This window comes from Rosa rugosa, chromosome 5 (genome assembly GCF_958449725.1).
Source record: "Rosa rugosa chromosome 5, drRosRugo1.1, whole genome shotgun sequence".
Taxonomy (NCBI): domain Eukaryota; kingdom Viridiplantae; phylum Streptophyta; class Magnoliopsida; order Rosales; family Rosaceae; genus Rosa; species Rosa rugosa.
In genome coordinates, this window is record NC_084824.1 from 10004877 (window position 1) to 10014026 (window position 9150).

The 9150-nt window shown below is 38.1% G+C and overlaps 1 long non-coding RNA gene across 4 annotated transcripts; it reads left to right on the forward strand.

Annotated features, from left to right (window-relative positions):
• The first annotated feature begins 1558 nt into the window (after positions 1–1558).
• LOC133709095 (uncharacterized) lies at positions 1559–5865 on the forward strand. Of its 4 annotated transcripts, none has more exons than XR_009846148.1 (13): positions 1559–1875; positions 1943–2129; positions 2211–2368; positions 2461–2528; positions 3177–3231; positions 3344–3414; positions 3560–3664; positions 3795–3856; positions 4213–4326; positions 4455–4595; positions 4987–5013; positions 5116–5370; positions 5824–5865. It is a non-coding gene; the product is annotated as an uncharacterized LOC133709095 (long non-coding RNA). The 4 variants fall into 4 exon arrangements; XR_009846147.1 differs by having other exon boundaries at positions 1562–1875; positions 2231–2368; positions 3174–3231; XR_009846146.1 differs by having other exon boundaries at positions 1562–1875; positions 2231–2368.
• The last annotated feature ends 3285 nt before the right edge of the window (positions 5866–9150 follow it).

A 9150-nucleotide genomic window follows, 5' to 3' on the forward strand; every position in this document is an offset into this window, starting at 1 on the left:
TTTACAAAATGAAAATGAATGGTTAAATTATGTATTTTTAGGATTTAAACATGTGTCCGGCAACGTATCTGTAAAAGAGTTTCACGAAAATTGAAAAATGAGCATGTTTAGCACTGTATCTAATTTTAGTTTTAATGTTTTTGTAAAATTATTCCTATTAAACACCATCAACAAGTTCTCGGTGAAGTTTATCTCTATCACAATATCACCTAACAATCTTCTATTAAATTTGTTAATTCTAATAAGATAGTGTTTATATCATTTGAATATTGTTAGCATCAATTTTCCACCATATGTTTGCTTTTATTGTTGGGCTAAATACTGTTTAGTTCTCTGTGGTATGGGTCCAACATCAATTCAGTCCCTCAACTTTCAATTTCATCTAAAACACCCCCACACTGTCATTTCTCGTCCAATAGGTCCATTCGTTATGATTCCGTCAATTTCAGCCGTTTAGCTGCTGACGTGGCGATCCAACTCAGCACAGGTGGGGCCCACATGGAGGCGAATTTCCCAAATTGACCCTGTCCGAAAAGATGTCTTGAATTAAAACAAATTGAATTACAATAACAAAAAGAAATAATAATTGTTCACATCATGATAATATTGACTTTGTTTTTCTTGCTTAATTTCTGATTCTATTTCTTTTTTCTCTCTTTTGTTTTGAGCTTTAGCATGAGTTCTTAGTGTAAAAAAAAAAAAAAAAAAAAAAATCCTCAGATCTGGGATGGTGAATCTGTCTTGGGTCGTCATTGTCCTCCTTCGTTTCTTGAGCTTCTTTCCGACGTGAGAGGGATGCCGTACTTTATGTGATTCAGAGCTTCTATTAGATTCAAATCTCCCAGCCCAGGATTCGCGATATTGAACTGAAACCAAACAACACGAACAGATAAAATGAGAAATTGAATCAAGAATTGAGAGGCAATACCCAGAATATGAACAAAGGCCGAGAAATTGAGTCGAGAATGGGTCAGTGATGGGTGATTGGGTATGGTTGGGTGAGATTGATACAGTTCATGATGGAGAATGGGAAGGAACCGCCATAATCAAAGATTGAAAGATCGGGTCCAGTTGATGATGTTCTGCAATTTGGTATTCTTTGTGTATCTGGATCAAGGCTCTTTTGTTCTGTCTTTGGTTTTGTTTAATTTCTTCACTTCCCATGCTCGTTGGTTTGGTCGAATTGTTGTTAGTAGTCTAATGCTCTCCAGCACGTTGACGATGTCGTAGATTAGGCGGCGGACGACGCTGAAGAGAAAGGCGGCGGCGTCGAGACCGATCACGGCGGTGGACGTAGTTGCGATTGTAGAGGCTAAGGAAATTGGAGCAGAGGAGACTCAGGTACCTCTGCTTTCGTCTGTAGGAGGCGTCGCGGCGGGTAGTGGTCGATGGAGGAAGATCTCGACGACGATGGCCGAGTAGGCACTACAAAAAAAAATTGCAATGGCTACCACAGTTAGCTTCGGCGCAAAAATGCCGTCGCCATTGGTCATAGATTTGCTACGGGAAACAAGGCGTCGCAAAATTAAAATTGATTTGCGACGGCAAATTAACGCCGTGGCATAAAAACTAATACAATTGCGACGGCATCTTCAATGCCGTAGTTAAATTTGTCCCGATTCTTGCTACGCTATAGTTGCCGTAGCTTTTTTTAGTTTTCTTCCGGTGCAATATTAGTTGAGCTTGTTATTTTTATTTTTCATTTTTATTAAGGAAATAATGGTTCCCATCGGTGTGCCGCTTACTCTCTAAACCCCTTCTCTCTCTCTCTCCTTTTCTCTTTTCTCCGGATACGATCGACGACTTCGAGAGGGGCGTAGAGCGGAGCCCTCTCTCTCCCGCCGCCCAAAAATCTCTGCCGTTGATTCAATTCCGGTAAGTTCTTCAAACCCTAATCTCACCAATTTTCCTTTACATTACGGAATCAAAAACCCCAAATCAGGTATGTGAAATTCATGTAGTTGATGATTCGCTGGCCTTAGGGTTCGTGTCATCTTATCTCAGATCTACTTGCAAATGGCTCAGATCTACCTCCATCTTTACCTCCTTGGCGGCTCTCTCACAGACCAAAGGAAGCCATGGCCGCCGTGCATGTCGTATCCTGCCCTCCCCGGCTTGGCAGTGAATCGGTAACCTTTCTCCTCTCTCGTTCGTCAAGTGTAGCTTCTTTTAGGTTAACACCTTTTATCTTCATCTTCCTCTGAATTCAGTTTGGTGGCACATGAATTAGAATTAGGTCGAATATATTCTCGCATAGATTCACATGAAAAACCCAGTCCAGACTATCTGCTGCAACAATGGCTGTAGGGGAGCCCAGAGCACCAAAGTAATAAATTCACATCTCCATGTTTGGGCTTTTCCTCAGAAGGTAACCCAACTCAGTTTTCTACTGTTTTGCTAGTGTAATTTTTTCTTTTCTTTTTGGGTAAGTTAAATTGGGATTGGATTTTGGGTTTTTAGGCTGCTGGTATCCTTACTTTCCTGGCCAAGAACCCACCTTGCCTGGGGATATCGATTTGTTGCTTCAGGTATGGCTTTCATGAACCCACTAGTATTCCGATTATGTCTTACCCTCTAGTATTTTTCTTTTCAATTTTGTTTGTTGCTCATTTAGAATGTTCAGTTACTGCACACCATGTGTTTGAAGTTTTGCCTCAAAGACAGCACCCAAGCTGAACCAGTGGGCTATTCCATGATTTTCGAAAACTCTATACTTCTTGTTTTACTCTCGGTTTTTGATAGCTTAAAATAGACTCTTCAGTGATCATTTTGAGCTTGGTTTCATGAAAAATGGAGTTAAAATGAAATACTTATGCCATTTTGAAATTACTGCACTGTTTCAGAATTTATGCAGAAATCAGTATTTTCTGCTACTTTGGATTCTTGTTTGACCACTCATTTGAACTGCAAATGACCTGAAATTTTGCAAAATAGTAGCTTTACATGTCTACTTCAAATCTGGAGAGTTTTGCATGAAATCACTGGAAGAGTAGTTGGTGGTGAATTTTTCTTTCTTGCTACCAGTCTTCTGAAATTTTCTCCAATTTGCAGCAACCTTGTTACGAAACAATCTGTTTGAAAGGCTTTCACACCTTTGTCAGTTCTTGAATTTTAGTATGTTAAAATAGACTGAATATTAACATTCTTATCTGGATTTCTTGTTAACACTTAAGCAGGTTTGTAGAGAAAACAACAACCATGGGTCTAGAAGAATGCTATTCACATCGATATGTAAGTCTAATATCACAAGTGTAATGCAATTGGTGGAGAGGTGGACCAAGTGTTTGTTGTTCCTGTTTTCATGTTTTTCAGCGTGATTAATATGAATTTTTGGGTTTTTAAGCTGCTGGTAAATATCCTTACTTTCCTGGCCAAGAACCCACTTTGCTTGGGGATATCGATTTGTTGCTTCAGGTATGGCTTTCATGAACCTCCCTATGTGTTTGCCTGTGGAAAAGTGTAAAGAGGCCGAAGATGTCCACCATGGATGCCATAAACACTTGTCACATTTGTTTCAAGAGGTACGACCTGAATGTGGACCTTTTGGATATTCATGCAGACAAAAGCACATTTCATCATTTTGATAAGTTCAATCTGAAGTACAACCACTGTGGTCAAAGTAGGCTCAGGGAGATTTTCCTTAAGCAGGATAATCTTATCCAAGGTATAATTGTTTATTGGCTTACTTGCTCTTTTCATAGTTAAGTATTGGATTCTCAAGCCATGGCTTTTGAGATGTTATTTCTGTCAAGTCTTAGAGGCATTAATTTTCATGATTATCTTTTGTTGAATAGGCTGTTTCCTTGCTGAGCTGACAAAGCAAGTGTTTTCTGATCTTTCTGCCAGTAAATATCAGGTGCTTTCATGCTCTGCTACTTTTGTATAGGTTTTAGTGGTTTTATTTCCCTTTTTTTTTTAATCATCAATTATGAAGAATGCTAGACTGCTAGTGTGGATTAACGCTCCAACTATTAATTAATTCATACATACTTTAATTTCCCAATCTGTTGGATATAAATACTAGTGTTTATAATAATTTAGATATCTGGATCAAGTTTAGGTTTCTGAATTATCCTTCCTTGCCTCTCTGAATGTTCATTGATATGGAACAAATGACCACTCCCTCTCCATTCCTTCTTGTTTGTTTGTCTTTCTTATTTCTCTGCATGTCCAGATTGGCTCCTTGCCTGATGCTCTATTTTTATACTGCAGATGGCTGAGCACAGAATATCAAAATATGGCAGGAAGCAAAGTGAGTGGGACCAAATGGCTAGTTGGATAGTGAACAATGAATTGTACAGTGAGAATGTTGTATGGTTGATATAGGTAAATGCAAGATTACCTTTCAGAAATAGGTCATATGAATTTGGGGGTTCCAGTAACAATGTTAGATTTAGGGTTTAGGATTCTGTAAAAACTTGAATTCTTATTACGCAATTTTTGTCTTCTTTCAGCTGCCACGGCTGTACAATATATACCAGGAAATGGGGATAGTCACATCATTTCAGAACATTCTTGACAAAATCTTTAAACCGCTGTTTGAGGTTACCATAAATCCAGATTCCCACCCGCAGTTGCAGGTTTTTCTGAAACAGGTTAGCTATCTCTTTGTTAAATTTTCTTTTTTATTGAACTTGTAGCTTAGTTAGGCTAATATACACGCTCAGGATTGAATGGAAGTCTTTAAATTACGCTCGGTATTATAACTGGATTTTACATCAAGTATTCCCCTTGATGATAAAGTTGATGATCGGGAGCGAAGCTAGTAAGCTCCTAGTTTGTGTATATGAGCAAACTCCAATTCAATCCATTGTTTCCTCATCATTTTCTGCACAGGGCATGAATATCAAATTTTTGACCTTACATTTTTCTATAAAATTCATGTTGTCTCTGGTTCATATTTGTTCTGGTTTTAGGTAATCTGTACAGATGTATGCATGTTTGTAGTTCGACTTAACCAAATCTAATTTTCTGGTGATTGTATAGGTGATGAAGATGGAGGTTGACTACAAAGTAAGTTCCCTTTGTACCTTCCTCCTACATATTTATTTTCATTTTATTTTGAATCAATTAATGCTTGCATTTTTATTTGCTAAACTAACTGTTGTAATTTAGGTGGTATTAATCGGATTTTCTGCAGACATTGGATACTTATTAGGAGATCAACACGAGCATTGCAGGTCTGTCGAACAAGGAAATGCAGAACCTTCAAAGGTAGCCGAACACGGGCAGCTTTTGTCTTTATTATTGGATTTTGCTTGCTGGATCTTGCCAAGTTAGAAGGAAGGGTTGAAATTCAAGAAATTCACTTGCTTCTTCGATTCCTGCTGAAGGAAGGACTGCACCTACATATATATGTTAATTATGCTGGTAAATAGTTTCTATCTCTCTACTCAAAAGTTCAAAATTTGAGTTTAGTTGTTTTGGGGAGAGAATGTAATACATGGTTTTGGAATTTGTTGATGTAATGTTGGATATCTGGGTTTAATGGAAAATATATTCTTCAATTTTATCTCTCTATCCATACCTTACCATAAATTTTACTACTGCTAATGGCTAAGATTACTCTATCACTTAATTACTCCTCCTGTCTCGACCTTTTTTTCCTTTAATGGGAATGAATATATTTAGAAGTATCAGGTCTATTTAGAAGAGGTATTGGCTAATGCAGTCATGCATCTTCTGTTGGACTTCGAGCTTCTTGAAATAGTCACACTTCATGTAACTATATCTCTGTTTTTATGTTTGTTTCATTGATGCTGGTTTCTTGATTGCTTTCTCTTTTGATTCTTTGTTTTGTTTTCTGCTTTATTGTTGTTTCAGAGATAACCCAATTCCTCCCAGATTAGTTACTCATCATTCATGGTAAACCGATTCCTCCCTAGTTTTGTCATTATAATCTACAGTTGATTGGAAATTTAACATTGTCCCTAGTTTTACTGAATTCTATTAATCGTATATGTAATATGACTCTTAACAATCTGCCTTGGTAAATGTAGAGGTCAGCCAGATAGTATTGTGCAGGACATTTAAAATATGGTTCGCTCCTACATTGAGAAGGTAAAGTCCATTGAAATTTTGATCTGCTTTCTTCTTCTTCTTCTTTGTTTTTATTTTTTATTTTTTATAATTCTCTTTTTTCCCCTGAAGTTGTAAAAGAAACACTAGCTTTGATGACACTTGGTTTGAAATTTCCTCTCATACTGCCATTCTCTTTGTAATATGATTATAAAGAATGGTGCAACCTGCGATGTTCATTATTGAAATTGGGTTATGGTGTGACATTGAAAAAGGGTGATATGCAAAGCCATACATGATATATCAATTTTCTTTTTTTGATGTCTTAGGTTCCAGATGCAACTAGTGATCATGAAATTCGGAGGGAATCTGTAGGAGAAGAAGGGAATCCAGATTCAAGCTGTGATAGAGCAATGGACTGAGTTTCAATATGTTCATATTCTGATAGTGCAACATTGGAATTTTTGTTAAGTGTTACTCTTGGTTGTTTTCATTAGGTGCTGGGTTTTGGGCATAACTTTGTATTTCTTCTAATTACATATTTGGATGAATGCAGCAACTTAATTACATTGCTATGAAATACATGAGTTAATGAACAATATGTGTTGTGTATTGATATTTTTATCTCATTTTTGGATGTTGCAAAAATACAGGTTTTGTTAAAAAAAAAAAAAAAAATTGCTGGTTGGCTACTAGCATCGGTGAATTGCCGTAGCCAAGAATATATTTTTATATAACACATGAAGCTACGGCAACGAGACCGTAGCCAAATTTGCTATTGAAAAATTAGCGGGAAGCAAATTTAGCAGGAAAATTTTTAGGCGGGAAACAAATTTGGCAGGAAAATTTTTTGGCGGCAATATATTTATCACAATATTAATTATGCTGCGACGGAAATTTGCCGTAGTAAATTTTGTAATGGCAACGGCATTAGGGGTAGCATGAAACCGTCGCAGAGTAAGTGTCGCAAATCACTTTGCCGTCGCAAAAGTGGTTTGCGATGGCATTTTGCCGTGGCTAAAGGTTTTGGCGACGCCACCAACGGCGTCAGAAGCTTTGCCGTCGCAGAGCCGTAGCAAATGCTTTTTTGCCACGGCAAAACAGCTTTTAGCTACGGCACGGCGCCGTGGCTATTGCAATTTTTTTTTGTAGTGAGGCCATGGAAAGGATTGAGGGAAATGGGGTTGGGTTTGAAGTTTGAAATTTTTGGACCGGTTCTGCGCTTGTTGAAGAGGAGAATCGTCGGTCGCCGGACCGGAAAATACAGTTGGGTAGCAGCATCGACTTGTCGTTTCCAAAGTACCAGTTCAAGGTGATGCTCTTAGTGCTGACTCCAATTGAGTCAGCCGGTTAGGTTGGGGACTGGGTGGCGGCGGTGGTAGTGGCAGTGGTGATGGTGGGTGAGAGGGAGGGAGAGAACCGCAAAATTTGGTGTTTTATTAAAAAAAGAATAATAATAATAATAGTATTAAATTAATAAGTTTGTTATTTTTTTTATTATAGTCAACCATAAACCATAGTTAATCCCTGTTCAGTTAGGGTCAGTTTGGGAAATTCACCTCTATGTGGGCCCCACTTGTGTTGAGTTGGATCACCACGTCAGCAGCTAAATGGCTGTAATTGACGGAATCATAACGGATGGACCTATTGGATGAGAAAATGATAGTGTGAGGGTGTTTTAGATGAAATTGAAAGTCGAGGGACTGAATTGATGTTGAACCCATACCACAGGGTACAAAACAGTATTTAGCCCTTTATTGTTCTCATCATTTCCAACTTCTTAAAGACTCGATTCTCTTAGCTGAACCACCATGAATGGTGGGGAAATTGGCGTCTCCCCAGTCCCCATATTCATTGACAAAAGTTAATAAACACCGAAAAATTGTGAACTGAATCAAAGCAGCAACCAAATCATCTGGTTTCGAAGATTTTTGAGGGGATCCTTTCATAAATGGTCTCCATATATCTTAAAGCTTCAATGTATAGCATTTGGGTATGAACAACTTTCTCCAATTTTCAACAGAAAAATCAATTTCATGGATGATATCAATTGATTGCCAAAGTTGAAATTGGTGGCACATCAATGAATACAGAGAGGAGATGTTTAAATTTGTTGTGTCGCGACGAGAGCTGCCGAATATTTCTCCGTAGTTTCAATGTTATATCCCGCATTCTTCAAAAACGGTGAAAACGTGGTATATATGTTTTCCAAGTTTACTCATGAACGACCGAACGCGTTTTACATGTTTTTTTGATTTTGTAGAATAGAAAACAGTTTTAGCGAACAATATTGAACACAGCCTAGGGTATCTTGAGGTTTATGTTGTGTATACCAATGGACTGAGATGTTAGCCAGATGACGTTCTAGTCAATGGGTACCTAAGGGTGGAGAAAGTCTTCAATATGGCAGCCGTGGCACATAGATGGTGTGTTCTAACAATTTCTATTATGTTTATGCCGTGGCACATACTTATCCAGTATGAAATACTAAAACTACCTTCATTGATCTTTTGCTAATGCTCATTAGTCTGCCGTACCATGTATGTGGCACGACGAATATACAGGAGACTATCTTTCCCCTAAGGCCATGTTTGTTTCCCGGAAAGTGGGCATTGGGAAATGAAACACTTTCCTTTCCTGCGTTTGGGACAGCCAAGGAAGGGAAACACTTTCCCAAAGGAAAAAGTGAGGGAAATTGGTTCCCTCCCCCCCCCCCCCCCCTCCGGAAACACTTTCCCAAAGGAAAGGAAATTGATTCATTTCCTTTCCACCAACCAAACATGGCCTTAAAGGTGCACTTTTGGCACTGAAAGACCCGAACATTGTCACTGGTTCTTCACCTTTCGACACCTTCAGTGTCAACATGGTTTGGACCATTCAGTTAGTTATAGTTAGGAGAAGACAAACCAACAATGTAACAAATGACACTGATTAGTGGCTCGTTGTTCTTATTTTTTTTTATTTTTTTTTGCTTTTTTTCTTCTTATTTGAATGCTGGCCGGAATCTTTATCATTACATAAGTTTTTCTCTATCTGAATTTGATTAACCAATAAGTAGATTTTAGTTGCTTGCGTGAAATATTTTTAAAATCAAGGCAGTTAATCCTAATAATGGATCCGATGAAGAAACTG